This window comes from Manis pentadactyla, chromosome 16, assembly GCF_030020395.1.
Source record: "Manis pentadactyla isolate mManPen7 chromosome 16, mManPen7.hap1, whole genome shotgun sequence".
Classification (NCBI taxonomy): domain Eukaryota; kingdom Metazoa; phylum Chordata; class Mammalia; order Pholidota; family Manidae; genus Manis; species Manis pentadactyla.
The window spans coordinates 26,639,290-26,656,136 of record NC_080034.1 but is presented as its reverse complement, the minus strand read 5'-3'; the positions used below and the strand labels follow the sequence as shown (position 1 = coordinate 26,656,136).

The 16,847-nt window shown below is 45.2% G+C and overlaps 1 protein-coding gene across 2 annotated transcripts in view; it reads left to right on the top strand.

Moving 5' to 3' along the window:
* The window catches only part of RUNX2 (RUNX family transcription factor 2), a 306,364-nt gene that overhangs the window by 209,592 nt on the left and 79,925 nt on the right, over positions 1-16,847 (top strand). The gene's annotated exons all lie outside the window — the stretch shown is intronic.

The window sequence follows — 16,847 nt, the reverse complement described above, 5'->3', positions numbered from 1 at the left end:
CTTAAAGCAGGACCAGGAAACCAGTGCAGAGAAGCTCGGTCACTGGCCAGGGGCCCACATCACTCCTAAGTTAGAGGCCTTCTTTCAGAAGAGCTGCTCATTCTTACCCCTTTGGCATTGTTTTCTGAGAAACCTTGGAAACAGCTAATTTCTAAGTCTAGGAGATATCCTCAAAGCACTTGGGTGAACTTAGGCCAGAGAACTTACTTGCAACTCTTTGAGGACATATATTTATTCAGCCTTTTAAATTAGACATCTGTGTAATTTTAAAAGGCATTGCATGGGTGGTAGGCATCGTGGCTTTCTGTCCCTCTCCAGGTTATCCTGCAGCATGGTTTAGAGCAGGTTGCTTTACTCCTTGGGGTCTGTTCCTTGGTTTGTGGAAAGGCTTTGGCCAGACCTTGGCCCTGTTGACATTGCTGGCTGGGTAAATTTTTGGTGTGTACAAAGAGGCTGTCCTATGCACTGCGGGATATTAGCAGCATCCTTGGCTTCTACCCACTAGATGCCAACAGCACTCCCCCAGTCATGACAAGGAGAGCATCTACAGACGTTGTCCAATGTCCCCCGGGGAGGGAAAGCAGCCCTGATTGATCACCACTGGGCTAGAGGCTCTCTCTCTCTGTTTTAGGTCAGGCTTTTTAATCGACAGAACTGGTGTGCTAATTGCTCATAAAGACAGGAGACCCAGACAGAAGACCGGGGCTTGCAGAGATGGCTGTACATCTACCTTTTCCATCTCTCACCCGATGGCCCCCTGAGGTTTGGATGTGTTGTGAGGGAGGCTTCTGGCTCTCCTGTCTGTACTTCTTCCTGCACCCCTTCCACATCACGGACTGTGTGGCCAGTGAACAGCACGGCTTTGGGGCTTTGTTAGGCTGGGGCCGCTTGGCCATACTCATCATGGCTACTTCAGTTCCTCACTGGAAACGGCAGGCAGAAGCAGCAGGCAATTTCTCCAGTGTTTTTGATCCCGTGTTTTCCCTGCCCCCCAAATATTTAATCATCAGACATTTTTTTGAGAGTGGGTGTTTCCTGTTCACTCAATCCCAGCCGAGACTGGCCCAATAAACACCTCAGCTCTCTGTTGCAGAGTTTATTTGGCTGGGAAATGGGTATTGCCATGTAAACAGGAAGCCCCCTGAAGTTATTATCTACAGATGCAGTTGAAGAGCCACATGTTTATGTTTATGGGATTTAAAAACAGTTTGAATTCAAAGGCAAAGGAGGAGGTAGGGGAGCCCTTTTCTAGTCAGTGAGAGCAGGGCCTACAGACCTCCATGAGCTGATTTTTCACTCCCTCTGGAAATGGGTACTTAACAATAGTGACGCAGCCAAGAGCCACAGCAGAAATGGAGTTACTGGCTTGTCTGATTTAAGCAAACAACCCTATGTAGATCATCAGATAAACAGTAGACAATCCAGTCAACTGGTCTTTCTGTCTTAATTATTTGAAAATCATTTTAGAGACTAGTCCTAGAGATAAGTGGTGTGGGGGCATCTAAAAACATAGGAGGCTTTATGATATGACTGTCATCTTAGAGTCTTTAAGTTTTTCTGGGGACAACTCAACTGACTACTACACTTTTAGTGAGTGCCGGCCAGCTCACCTGGAAAATCTCAGGCACTCATTCATTTGCTCCTAAAGTCAGTTCCTAAGAGTGCCTTCATCCAAGAGCTGCCCAGGTGCTGGTGCAGGGAATGTGTATGTGGTGAGACAGCTGGCCTGCACGCTAGTTCTTGGCACAGTAGACACCAGGCTGCCCCGATTCCTTCTCTGCTCACTAGGCTCTTTCTTCACTGCCTCTTTCCTCTGGCCTGGAGAAGGTGCTGATGTCAGGCCAGGTAGGAACCAACACATGGATAGCTGAAGCTCTACATTTGTACTGTGAGCTCTGAACAAAGGCAAGGGTATCTCTCCCCTCCTCTCCACCATTCCTGTGCACCCCAATAATCTCTTGTGACTTCCCAGGGGCTTCCCAGGAGTAGCCATTCAATCTGGAGGCCTCGGAAGTGAAGTTTAAAAATAAGTTGTGAATCAAAATTTAGCAAAGGATCTGCAGATGCAAAGGATAATATAACAAGGGGCATATGTGTGTATGCATGCATGCATGCATGCTTGAGAGGAGGGATGGAAGGTGGAGAGAAGGAAAGAGGTGCCTGAGCAGCCATTCAGGGAAAGATGAAGTTCACCACCCCCACCACATGCTCCTCAACACAGCATTTACTTGGCTTGGGGTTTGTTATTCTTGGAAATTCTGCAAAAAAAGAAAGGCCCACCGTCATCACACAAGTGATGAAGAAGCAATTACTGTTCTTCAAATAGGTTACTTATTGGGAACAAGGGACACTGGATGCTCCCAAGATGGCAGGAGCACAATGAAGCTGACATTGAAGAAGGGGTTGTCATGAATTTTTATGAAGTTTGTGTTCAAAAGCTTTTGGTGGCCCAAGTGGCCCTACTGTTCAGACCTGCTCAACCAATTGGAGAGCAGAAGGATCAAGTTTCTGGAAACCCATTTAACTTCCACAAAAAACTTATTTTAATTTCTTTTCTTATTATCTTGTTGCAATGATGTCTGGCTACTTAGTAGGGTTTTCTGAAAAACCTGCTTTGTGTTTTAGCATTGCAAATACAGCTCTTTTTTGGTTGCTATCTTTTTGTCCCAGGTTATTCTGTCCCATTCCATAGCCAGTAGGGAAGAATTTCTCCCCACCTGTTATTCTTATAAGGCAATTAAAACCATTTAACAAAATTCTTAAAAAAAAAAAAAAGAGGTAGAGGGCAAGCAAAAGTTCTTCTATACAAGCCCCTCTAGAAGCATCTTGTCTCCACAACATTAAATGAGACGAGAACAAGAAGTTACAACCAAGTCTCATGAGGTCTTGTACTCCTTAGGTCTTTGGACATTACTCCTGGAGAACCAAAAACACTAGAGTTAGCCTGGATGTGGAAAATGCAAGTAAGATGCAGCGGCTTAGTGGAATTAGGAGATACAGGATATAGTGGCAGAGCTTAAGTGGGGTCTTTGAGCGATGAGGGTCTCAGGACCTCCCCAAACACAATAGGACAATGAATTGATGTGAATGTGCAAATTAATATTTAAAAACAGCAAAAAACAAACATCAAAACCTTGTGACCCATATAACTATGGAAGAATTAATAGAACAGTTTTATGATTTAAATCTCCTTTGACATTATTTCCTTCCTAAATTAGGTCATTTATTATTTTTTTTTTAACTCCATCCATCTCCGAGTGCAACAAAGTTAACCAGTTTCACTTTCTGTTTCTCTTGAGTTTCTCTTCATTCTGTCCCCAAATGTGAGGAGTCGTCCATGGTATCTGTACATTTTCCAGTAATGCTTAACTCACATCTGTCTTCTCTCACAGTCATTTAATATTTAAATCTTGACGATCACAGTGACCTTTCTCCTTTTGAGCAGTGTGCTTATAGAGAGACTTTTTGTGTGTGTGGATTTCAGGGCATAGAAAAACCTGAGTCCTTATCGATATCTTCTTATTCGTGGTTTCCATAGAGGAGAAATGGAGAGACTGTTTTTGGATAAAATTCTCCCTTCAACTTCCGGAACATAAAGTATCATCTCAGATTGTACAGGGAAAGACTGGTGACCAACTTTCATTCCTCGTGGGCATGAGAGGGTGAGAAGGATCCGAGAAGGAAGCAAGTGTGGAACTTCAGGAGGAGTTAAGTGGTTAATAGGAACTAAGTTTTTTTTATTGGCTAATAAAACCTCTCAGGGTTTTTCATATTATATGATTCCTTCAGGCTCCTAGCCCAGTGCTCAAAAAAAGAAAAAGATGAAAACAACAACAAAAAGCTGGAGCCTAAATACCAATGTCGTCCTGGACTTGTTTACTTTTTCATTTCCGCAGTTGTAAAAAAAAAAAAAAATTCCTCTGGTAGTTCAACTTTATCACGCTGCAGGAGTAGATCAGTGTCTGAGCACTCTAGTCGTCCCTGCCTCCCAGGGAGAGGAAGACGTGCGCTCTGTCTCTCTACTGCAGAAAAAGGAGACCACGAGGCAAATGATGGATGCAGCAGGAAATTTTAAAATGAAAGCCAAGGGGGCAGGGGAAGGAGTAGATACTGAACCGAAATCCATCTCTGGATCCCGAATGCAAATGATCTCTGTCCTTTTATTGCCAGTGGTGCTGTTCTCCCCACAGAGCAGGATGTTCTTGTTTTTAATAATAGCCAGGCCAGATGCTAAATTCTCCTCGGCAACATGCTGCCTAAGTGAGAAGGCAAACAGCTGATTCCTGTTAAGATGAACACTAGGAGAATAAGCCAGAAAGTATGAGAATTCTCTGGAGGGTTTTGCTTTGTAAACCCCCGTTTGGCAGAAAGATCACAGAATCTGAATTCAAAACACAGTGTGTCCTCCTGCACCCGTTCCTCGTCTGAGCTGCTTGCTAGGGGCCGTGGAGCCGCCTGCCTCAGCCAGCCAGCCCTCTGCTGAGCTGTCCAGACGACTGGGCTCACAGGTTCCCCAAGGGGGAAAGTCGGAAGCCCAGAGCCCTTTGGCTTTCAATGACTGTAGAAAAATACTCATCAATAGGAAGAATTTTTTTACTTGCTCTCTGCCATAGAAAATAGGGAAATCCTGAACAGAAGCCAATGATTTAAAAATGGCATCTTTGTTCCATCTTTTGCACTCCCTCCTTCCCCCTGTCAGAGTCCAGATCTCCCAGTTATTATTTCATTTTAGGATACACTGCACATGTGAGATGCTGCTGTCCCTTCCCCAGGGAGCTGCCAGAGCCGCTGTGGGCTGCGTGGGGCTCGGCTCACCGAGGCAGACAATGGCCACTCTGCTGTCCGCTCCTGCCCCCTCGGCGTGCTGCCCAGAGGAGGCTGCCGGCAAGGCCTTGGCTTCCCGAGGCCTGCAGGAGAGTGAGAGAAGGAAGGGATGTTAGGAGCAGGCAGAGAGGTGCAGGCCAGCAACCAGCTCCCTAAAGTCGCCTTTGTTACCTTTCTTCTTCACATCACCTCCTAAGCCCTCGGACTTCCCCAGCTGCCACTCCCTCCCACTAAGTGCCCAAAGCGCATGTTAGCTACCCATTCTCACTACTTCCTTCCTCCCCAACTGCCCTTGCAGTTCACTTGGCCCTGGTCTCACTAGTTTGGACATCCTGGAGAGGGAGTAATGGAGACAGATGATTTACCTCCTTCCTCTCCTTAGGATGGCACTGATGGCCATCGTTTCAATTCCCTTTTGGGGAAAAGTCATCTTTGGTACTAGTAACATGAACAAATAATAATGATGATGATGATGATGCTTAATAATACTTCATTTTTATTACACACATGACAAGGCTCCTGGCACTTAACATTTCACATGCCTTCTCTCAATCTTCACAGCAGCCTATGAAGAAGTGTTTTTAGCCCCATTTTATTGATGAGGAAACAGAGGTTCAGACTTGCCCAAGGTTACACAGCCATTAAGACTCAAGCCTAGATCTGCCTGATGTCAAAGACTATGTTCCTAAACTAAAACTTGAAACAAAATCTCCTTGATCATCTGTATAATGGAAGTTATGAGAAGTGAATGGGTTAATGAGCTATGACAATGCCTAGGAAAGTGTCCATCTGGCACATAATCCATATAAAATAGATGGTACCTATGATTATAATAATCAAGGTGATTATTTTTAAAAGCATAAACAAACTTTTCCAATAGGTTAAGTCACAAGAGAGCAGGAACCCCAAGTGGAATGATTTTTAAAAATACTATTTTCACAGTTTAAAAAATGTTGCTCTTTGAAAGAGCAATATTTTTCCATATATTTCATGAATTATTTTTCTATTAGTATCATGGCTAAATTTGGCAATGAGCTCCTCTCCTGAAGGTACTGAGACACCTCTCATCACATAAACCATAAACATAAATACATGCACAAATTTAGAACAGAAATGTTGACCTTACCCAGACCTCAATCCCCAATCTATAATCTCTTCCAAGTTTTTCTGTTTAGGTGTGTGGAGTTTCATGTAAATACTACTACTGAAACAGGTGTGATCGAACAAGAGACAGGCTCAAGCCAAGAAACTGTCAACTTCAACTCTGACCTTTCTAGGCGTGGCTCTGAGGTCCTTCTCACCACCTGACAAAGGGGCAGCACCCAGGTCCCCAGTTCTGAGCTGGCATCACTGAGACCATGCTGTGTAGTGGAGAGAGCTGATTGTGGAGGCCTGAGGAAACCTGGTGTGGGCAAGGCTGGAGGAACTTGGGAATGGGGCACCAGGGGTTCCTGCCCTAAACCACTGAAATCTTTTTAACTCAATAGATAGGCTTCTTTTCAACTATCTTAAAGCATCTTACAGGCTATTTCTTTAATCTGCTTTCTATGTAATTAATATCCTATTTTACTGAAATCCCAGAGAACGTATATGTCCTCTCTTCTTTTCCTCCTCTCTGCCCTCTTTTCTTTCTTCTTTCTGCAGATATTGAACACTGCTGCAGGCAGATGAATATGCTGGACGACTCACCAACCAGTAAAAAGCATATTGGACAGCATGTCCATTCAACTTAATCCATTCCCATAAGAGATGATTGTGGTGCCCCTCTTCGTTTAAATTCATGAATGCATTCAGATTGCCAAAACCAAAGATTAAAAAGTTAGCAGTTAGTTTCTAGAGAGAATTTAGATAGTTTTGATTTCTGCTTATAGGCAATTTCATTTCCCATTTCTCATTTCCTGAAATACTCAAGTATTTGTAAAGCACTCAGCATCTATATTTAGTTCCATAAGCCTTTCATTTCCACCACAATATATGATAGGATACTTGGTATTTGAAAAGTGGGTAATTTTCATACAAAAGGAGAGGATCAGCCCTTCCATTTTCTCTCTCTTCAGCCAACAGTGCATTAAGGGGTTGAGTGGTGTTTTGAAAGGAAGAAGCAGAAGGTGGCCAGAAGATCTGGGTTCCAGATCCTTAACCTCTACTAACTAAATGTGTGACCTTGAACAAGCCACTTAACCTCTCTTGACCTTCTCCTTAAATGTGGACAATAATATATTACCTGCCAGATGGTATGTTAAGAGACCATGCAGTAACTCGTACCTTTATGTAGATCTGGAGTGGCTGTTAGAATGGAGAAATTATGGGGAGTTTAAAGAGGCACACTAGAGTCTGCCTAGCATTAAGGGAGAGAATGAGGTCCATTGTTTCTCACAGAATTGCCAAAAATGGCCATTTTGTAGAGGATGAGGAAATGGAATCCCAAAGAGGTCAAATCACTTATGTAGGATTACCGTGTAGATAGATGAGGGGAAGTCACAGGTTGGACGTCTATTTCCAAGCAGTTCCCATACTCATTCACAGAAAGAGTCATTTCCTCCCTTTATAAAAATAGCAGCATCTTCTGTGTTGTCTTTCCTTAAGCTCTTATTTGCTTTTTTGCTTTTATGAACCTATTTCTATTTGATATAAACATAGGCAAACCGATTCTATTAAAAATTTCTTATGTAAGTTAATGTCTAACATACTAATTCCATGCTCCTGTTACTCTTTTTGAAAAAACCCTGCTCTACATTACCTCATAAAAAACAGATATACCAGGTCTGACTTAGTGAGTGAGATATTCTATGAGCCTCGGTACCATTTCTTCCTGGACAAAGATGACCTCTTGGTTGGCAACACACTTCAAGCTGATGGTCCCTTTAGTGGGCAAGAGGCCCCTCTTGCCTCCAAGGCTAAGAGTATGTGTCAGCGCCTGGTTGCGGGCAAAGGTCTCCCTATTTGCTGTCTCCTGCTCTGGCTGTAGAAATGAGGCCACCCTCTTGACTTTGTTAATATGACAGCCTACCCATCTAAACAAATGAAAACATGATAGCTCATCTTGATAAAAAATAGGCTTTCATCTCTATTTTACCTTTTACCTGCTTCCTCCCTAAGTTACCTATAACCAATGTCTTTTAATTTAAAAGATGTGAAAGGAAAGCCATCCTAATGGGGCAGTGATGGAACACAAGGTATTAGGTATAGAAGTATAGTGTTAGTACACAAAACTTCCAATGGAGTTAATTATCTGACCTCTGTTTAATGAAGGATACAACCTTATTGTGCCAGATGATTATCAGATTACAAGTACTAAGCCGTTTGTAGGACAGAAGGAGGTGGAGGGCTGAGAGGAGGAAGAATCAGTAGCTTCGCCCTCTCCCTTGCTTGAGAGGATGGTGGTTACACTTTGCTTCACCGTCCCCAGTAATCATCTAACCTTAAGGGAGGTGCTGATTTTTATTCATTCAATAAATACTGATTGAACACTTATTGGATGATGGAAATGAAAATGGGAGAGACATACGTCCCCCTCAAGAAGCTTGTCATCTGTTCAGGAAATGGAAAAATAAACATGTAAGTGACAACACTGTGCAGCAACACCATCACGTATGTGAGTCAAGGCAAGAGGAGCCCCAGGGAGGCGGCAGCTCGGGCCAAGGCAGGAAGGGGACATTCGACCTGGCTCTGCAAGCATGATGGCTCCTTGCTCTTCTGGGTCTGCAGCCCAGCTAGCATCAGCTCCACATCTACCCTGCGGCACAGGACCTGGGAGCAGACAGGCTCCCCCTCCTGGAGACCCCAGCTGCAGCGCTCCAGGAAGAGGAGAGCGGGCAAGTGCCTCAGGGCTCTGCAGGTCTGTAGCGCTGAATCACACTTTCAGGGATGAGTTGAGCAGGAGGATTCCTAGCAGGCTTAGAGCAGTGTCAGAATCTCTGTGGGATACGAGTCATACCTCAGAAAACCGTATTCAAAATCAGAGTAATTAAAAACCCAAATAAATTCCAATGTTATCAAACTATGTAACATGAAGAAACAAATGTGAGGTCTTAACGTTTCACAGAAGAGGGCACCAATATAAAAAATGTTGAAGGATGACAGGATAAGATATTAAATTTTCAGTATAGATATATACTATCCAGTTGGTCGCTCAACACTGACTACCAAGTGGGCTGGAGTCTTGATGAGATAGATAGTGAGGGATAAGTTGGCACATAGGACCCTTCAGCATTCAACAGGGAAGGGCGACGAGCATAAATGGTTGTGATAGTTTATGTTCTGGACGGTCACATATTTAAAGAATGAGAGCTAAGTCAAACTTTAAAGCGAGATCTTGAGGTCTTCTCTACTCACACATCCAGAATTTTCTGTCCCCTGGAGGCCCACCATGCCCCTAAAGGACTTCACAGGGATTCTGTCTCTCTTCCCAAGCCCACACCAGGTCACTCAGTACTGAGGACCTCCCCTTTTATTAGATGAACCTGTCCTGACCTTCACCTTTGAGGAGTCAGTGTATTTGCACTTCAAAGGTGGTCTTCTCAAACCACTAAACACGACTTACAAAGCCACATATCCTGCCCACAGGGCAGGAACTTCCCCTGGGATGCCTTCTGACATCCCTCACATCCCATCTGGGTGCCGCTGCCTTCCCAGCTGAAAGCCAGTCTTCATTCTTCTCTCTCACTCTCTCTTGCCCAAGCACCCTGCCCAGGACCTGTGCCCTTACCCGCCGTGGGTTAGAGTGAGAATGGAGGAGAGTTCTGGTTCTACCTGAAGCTCACTTTAGGAACCTTGCATTTATTTCTGCCTCTGTGAAAGACAGTTTACTGATTAATGGAATCTTTATTAGAGTTATTAGAACAAATAAAACACATGCACACACATAAATCCATCTCTACCCCTCCCAAACCACCGACTGGCAAAACGAGTTCTATTTCCAGGCCTGACATCTTGCCAGTTTGTCATTCTCCTTCCCGGCCACATCAAGTTCCATCGGGTTTGAGTTTATTGGCTACATAGTGAAGTTTATATTGTCATAGAAATTATCCCTGATGGACAGGGATATGGCCGGGGGATCAGGGGAGTTCGGCAGCCTCGTGGTGTTGGCATGTCTGAGATGTTAGGGGGCCTGGAACCCTCTCCAAGAAGAATCAAAGCTGGCTCTTTGCAGCAGCAAACAAGTGCAACACGACCCTCCTGAGGGACGGGAGCTCGGACGTGATTGTGAGCAGTCCAGTTTCCATTCTGCCCATCTGCACCCCCCTCCCATTTTTTCCCCACCCCTCTGGGTGCCCTCCCAGTGCCAAAACCCTTCCCAGTGCAATGGAGGCAGGACTGGGAGGCCTGAGGTTAAGCCACTCTCTTCCACAGTTCGTGGTTAGCTTTCGTAGGCTCTTGGCTGTTTGACAAAGTTGGATAATACTTCAATATTTCTTACTGAAATACTTGACCTTATTGTTAGTGTTTGGGACAAGGGGAATTTAAAGGAGCTGCAAAATGCAAGCAAGTGTGGCTGAAAAAGGCCAGGGTATGCCACTGAGCAGTGAACAGGTTTTTTTTCTGACATTTATAAAATTTAGGTGAAAACAGGTCAACATTGATGTTGGCAAATGGAAAAGCCAGTTCTATTGTTAGCAAATGAGCTTCAGATATAAATATAAGGCTGGTTCAATCAAAACCATGTTTTGTTTTAGACACTAGTGATGTGCTTTCTATTAAAAAAAAGGGTATGTACATAGACACACAAAGTAAAAACATTCTTTGGCCAAAAGGATCATTTTCTAAGTATGAAACCGATGTGTTGAAGTGCAAGATGGGACTTCTTTCATTTTCTTTTTAAGTTTGTAGGATACATGCTCCCAGCATCCTCTCTCCTCTTTATTTTGAATTGGCAAGAGCTGTTGAAGATTAAAATCATATATTGAGAAAATCCTGCATTGCCTGATGTGTGGATTCACTGGAGACTGCTAGCTGGTGGCTGAGAAAGAAAGGAAGTTATAGGATGTAGCTACCAGATCTAGCCTGAGTATTATAAGCATTTTTAAGTGCTCCCCTCAGGAGTCTCATAAAACATGTTTAAGCTCACAGAGGAGGAATCTAAGAGAAGCTCCATCACTTGCCAAATCCAGATCATGGAAGGTCAGTTAATTTTAGCCTACTGGGCAGCTTGCTGATCTTATTTTATCTCTGTCCTTGGATCATCTGAAGTCCTCGTCCTGCTAGGAACTGGAACAGTCGTAGTGTGTCAGAACTGCTTCCTCCCCCACAACCTCCCGCTAGCAAACGAGGAGCCTGAGGTCCAGAGTCAAATCTGTGCTGGTTGATAGGATTCTAGAGGGATTCAGCTCATTCTTTCTTGGGAGATCCTTTTTTTTTTTTTCTAAGTTGAGATGAAATTTACATGATACAAAATCAACCATTTTCAAGTGAATAAATCAGTGGCATTTAGTATACTCTCCATGGTCTACAACCTCTATATTTTCCTTACCCCGAATGGAAACCTTGTACCAACACCCATTAAGTATACCTGAGACCCGTTAAGCCGTCATTCCCTATTCCCACCTCCAGATTCATTTTTGAATGCAAGTTCGTTAGCTTGTTTCCAAGGAGTGTCATTTAAGGGCTTCACAATTTACAATAAGGCACAGCTATATTTTGGGATAGGACTGAGAGGAGAAAGTACTGTGGGGAGGGGCAGAGGTCCTGGGATGGGGTCGGGGTGGGGTGCAGGAGAGAAAGCATCTGAAATCCCACTGTAACCCAGAACCAAAGACTTTTGAACTGGAGGGAACCATCTGTTGGGGTAGCTGCTCTTTCTGAGGCTGATTTTTTGGTCTCCTGCTGAGGTGATGATCCCTTTAAAATTCTCAGCATTTTCACCCTCCCGCTGCCTGCCTCCCATCCAGGAGGCATTCTATTCCTTTAATTTGTGCTGGTAGGCATCCAAGTCTGGCACCAGGCAGTCCCCACTCGAGAAGCCGGGAGGTGGTGTAGGCTCACCGAGGTCTAGAAAAGGAGCTTTTTCCCCGGGATGTTAACTGCAAGTTGTCTCCTTCATACATATCATCCTGCTGGATAATCATTTTCAAATGGCAAACAATAATAAAAGCTTTCCTCTATTTTGCTTCCAAGTGTCAACGTATCTGCACAGGCTATAGATGTGTGTGTGTGTGTGTGTGTGTGTGTGTGTGTGTGTGTGTGTGTGTGTACAGGCTATAGATGTGTGTGTGTGTGTATGTGTGTGTGTGTGTATGAATTGTCTGTCTAAGAAAAAGAGAGAAGTTTGGGGAGTGTTCAAATACGTTGGTGAAGTCTGGGAATGGCCTAACCTGGGTCACAGATAAGCGTAGACTGTCAGGTGACCTTAGTTTTTAATCAGCATCTGGAGGGAGCTGGTAGGGTCTTGTCTGAGTTGAGTCCCCTGGGAATCTAGGCGTAGCTTAAAGCTGGGGAACCTAGAGGTCAGACCTGGCTGCTGAAGATGCATGACTAGATCTGAAAGAGAAATCTTAAGTCCTTGACCCCAGAGGGAGGGTGAGGCTGACTTCCCGCTCAGGGGGCCTGTGTGTTCTGAGGCTGTGCAAGCTCAGGTCTCATTGTGACCTCTCTTCCGGAGTGTCTATTTTCCTTGCAGAGATTGGGGTAGGGTGAAGTTAAGTAATTTAACTGGATAGTAATTTCAGCCATTTTTTATATCAAAACATTGATGAATAAATGATGGAATGCAACATAAAATTCTTAGGAGTTATGAAGATAAACAAAGACTCTGAAGTAACCTTCTGCTTGTAGTTGGTTACTCTGGGCCAGACTCAGGCTGACACCCAGAAGCTGTTCTCTGCAGTCAGGTGGCTGTAGTTTGGAGAGAGAACTGAGAAGTCCTGTCAGCATGTAGGGTGTCCCAGAGGCCTGTGGGGTAGTTGGATCTTGTAGACTTTCTTCTCCTGACACCCTAACCATATACTCACTCTACTCCACCCTGTCCTACATACCTTCAGGTCCCCCTCCCCTATGAGGACTCCCTTACCATTCTGACGCAATTGTTCAATGACAGCATATGGAGTCTGTACTGCGGATTTGGTACTCTGATCCTCTGATGTTCTATTTTAGTTGTCTCTTTCCACCAAACAAATTATACTGCAACTTAGTGGTTTAGAACAACAGCCATTTTATTGCTCATGATTCTGTGGGCCAGGAATGCAGACAGGGCTTGGTGGGCAGGTCTGCAGGGCTAACTTGGGCTTCCTTGCTGCATGGTGGTCCCAGAGCAGTTGAATTCTCCCACTGCACAGGCTTCTAAGAGGCCTGAACGCGGAAGCTGCACATCTTTAAGGGCTACCTTGGAAGAGGAGATGGGCAGGGTCCTTTCCACTGTGTTCTATTGGAAAAAGCCAGTCACGGGGGCCAGCCCCAAGTCAAGACGAGGGGAAATAGACCCCTAACTCTTACTAGGAGTGGAAAGGATTTACAGTTATCTTCAAGCCACTGCATGGAATTGAAACCCAACCTGTGTGGCTTCAAAGCCTATGATCCCTCTCAGTGCCCACTGCAGTGGGACTTAACCAACATTTGCTGATTACTTCAGGATTCAGGCATCATTAACAGTGTGTGAGAAGAGATTTGGGGAACAAAGCATCCCTGTACCCCTCTTCATCAAAACACAAGGATGTGTGGCATTCTGATGGTGGAGAACGTATGTGTTTGGCTGGGGAAGAGGAGTCTCTAGTATTTTGTAAAAAGGGTCATTATGTGCTTCCTTTGGTCCTGTGATGGACTGAGTGTGTCAGATAACCTAGAGTTGAGGACTCTTGTTAAGAGGAAAATAGAAGCCACACTACTTAACAGTCTCCAGATTTGTAGGGAGGAGCTGGGTGGCAGGATTCCTCCAGCCTTGCCAGGGCACCTGGGGGCAGTCAGGCTGGAAGGGCTGCCCTGGCTGTCACTCAGAGACTCAGCAGGGTTCAAGAGCCACCCTTCCAGGAAAGGAAAGAAAGAGGCTATTGTTTCTTGCCACTTTAAGTAGCTGATGACAGTTCAAAGGAATGTAGTTAGGATCCTCCCTCCTAGCTATGGAGGATTAGCAACTGAGGAACGGGGCTCTCAAAGCCTCTGGGCACAAGGTGTGGGAAACACTGTGGGGCCGGGAGGGCAGTGAGCGTCCCCTGGGGGTGGCCCTGTTCATTCTAGAACTCCACTCCTCCACCTTCCAGCTACTGAAACCTTCAGCTCACTGGGCCTCAGGTTCCTCATACACAAAATGGGGACACTAGTTCTTAGGAATCTTTTTTTTTAGGATTAAATAAATAATCTAAATAGAGGGTCTAAAGTAATGATTCTGTAGCATCTTACTACACTGGTGGGCAGTGACTGTAATGGGGTATATGGTGGGGACTTGATAATGGGGGAATCTAGTAACCACAATGTTGCTCATGTAATTGTATATTAATGATACCAAAATTTTTAAAAAGTGAAAAAAATAGAGAGTCTAGCATGGTGCTTGCCACAACATAAGCACTTAATCAATGTTAACTTGCTTCTCTCCAAAATGTTAGTAATGGGATCTTGGAAATCATTGAATCCAATTTGTGAGTGCCCAAGCTGAGGCCTGGAGCTGCTACAATGATTTGCCTGAGTTCAAGTGGTGAATCCCTGTTTCCTCCTCCTGTCCTAGTGCTCTTCCTTCTGTTCCAGACCTTCAAGTTCCTCTCAAGGCATAATTTTCCATCACAGCCACACTGCAAATCACAATGGCCACTTTTTGCATTATTCTTGGGTAGAGGACTCCATATGATCTAGAAAAACCTGGGGTGACTAGGAGAGAAAATGCTAACAAACCAAGATAAAAAAACACTTCAAATACCTGCAAATTCCAATGTGAAAACATTTGGATAAAGTCATCCACTGAAATCACATTAGCAAATCCTCGCTCCTCTCTCAATAATATTTTGGAGATTACAGTTCAGAATTATAAGAAGTAAAAAATAAAATGTCTTCTTCCTGCCCATCTCCCCTCTCCCACCAATTCGACTTCGGACAGCTTTCATACTCATCCAGCTTTGCGTCCCTTTGATCACCGAGGAGTGGTGGGGACTGCGTAGGTCCACACACGGTCAGGGCATTTCAGGGTACACAATTCAGTTTTCCAGATGAGCTGGGCAATCAGGGGGCCTGAGTTCTATGAGACATTGTACAGGGGACTCGTTATTTATTACTGAATAACAAATTGCCCCAAAACTTAGTGGTGCAAGAGAATAACATTTTATTATGCTCACAGACTCTGTGGATCAGGAATTTGAACAGGTACAAGTACAGCAAGAAGGACCCATCCCCACTGCAAATGTTTGCGACCCCATCTGGGAAGACTTGACAGTCTGGGGGTGTGTATATTCACATATCAGGTGCTGGGTTGGGCTCGATGAAGGATGGTCTTAGCTGGGCCTGCTCATGGAGGGCCTCTAATGGCTTCTCTCCAGTGTGTGGCCTCAGAGTAGGTAGACTTCTTCTGTGGTTGCTTGGGCTCAGAGAGTAAGGGTCCCAGCCAATCTGGTGGGAGCTGGTGACTTTTAATGACATAGCTTCAGAAGTCACGTGGTTGAAGCAGTCACAAGCCAGCTCAGATTCAGGGAAAGAGGACCCTTCCTCTCTGGGTGAGTGCCAAAGAGTAGGCAGCCATGCTGTCAGGCTGCTTTCTGAGCACCGAAAGCCCACAGTCTAACGGGATTTGGGAGCTGCTTGCAGGAAAGGGTTAAGACCCAAGAGGTGAGACCTGGACATTGGATCTCTGGGACAATTTGAAGGTTTATGGAGACAGAATCATTAAAAAATGGGACTATCTTGGATAATCCTGGAGGAGAGTATGGTTTTTCAGCAGTTTGCTTAAAATTTTCATTTGTTGCATTAAGTGGGACACCCACTGCCTGCTTTTTAGCTGAGGGGGACTGCCCCAGCGGACGCCAACACCTTCATCCAGATCCCATGAGGGGGTCAGTCAGACTTTGTGTTGTTTCCACCAGCAGCAGAGGAAACGGCAGTGCTGGGAAATCTCCGTAAGAGCCAAGCAGGGGGAGTTGTGGCCTCATCTGGGAGGTGAGGTGGCTGGGCCCTGCCCTCTTGCCTTCTCCCCACCTGTGTACATACCCAGAAGGAACATCATTTGTACTGAATCCAAAGAGGAGACTTTGAAGTCCTCAGAGATCTTCTGAGCAAAGTGCTGGGTGAGGTCAGGTCATTCAGGTGCCCTGAACGGGGGAGGGAGGGAGGGAGGCTGGGTGTGTGCCATCCCCGGCTGCTTGGAGGCTAAAAGCAGCTAGAGAGATGCCCTGCTCGTGGCTAGGCAGCCTGACAGTGGTGTGGTCTGCCTCAGGCCACGGGGATCAGTGGGCAGCCCCCGTCCCCTTGTGCTCCTGGACTGAGGGGGGAAGTTGAGTCCAGAGCCTGCTTTGTGCCGGCACTGTTGGGCACTCTGGGCGACTGTGATGCTCAATCCTTTGCGTCCCTTTGATCAACAGGCAGCAGTGGGGACAGTGTAGATCCACACACAGTCGGGCCATTTCAGGGCACAGAATTCAATGTTCCAGATGAGCTGGGCACCAGGGGGCCTGAGTTCTGTGAGACACTGTACTCAGTCCATGTTTCATCTGATCCTCACAGTAATCCTATGAAGTAGGCACTATGCTTCCTATTTTATAATTCAAAGATTGAGGCTCAGAGAGTCTAAACATCTTTCCTAGGTTCGCACTGCAAATAAGAAGGAATTCCTTATGTTGGAATTCCAAAGGGACAGCTTTTTCAAAACCAGCCTGACCACAGGGCAAGGAAGCCGTCCTCTCTTCCAGTCTTCATGCCGTGCCACCCTTCTCCTTTAAACCCCAAGATCCCTATCACCAGCCTTTCTGATGCTTGCACCACCTGACCCCTTCATGCTTATGGCCAAGAAGGAGTTTTCTGCAAAACATCTGAAGAAACGCCTTGGAGCCATGCTGTTCAGCACAGTAGCCTCCAGCCACATGACTGTTCAAACCTAAATAAAACCAAATAAACTCAAA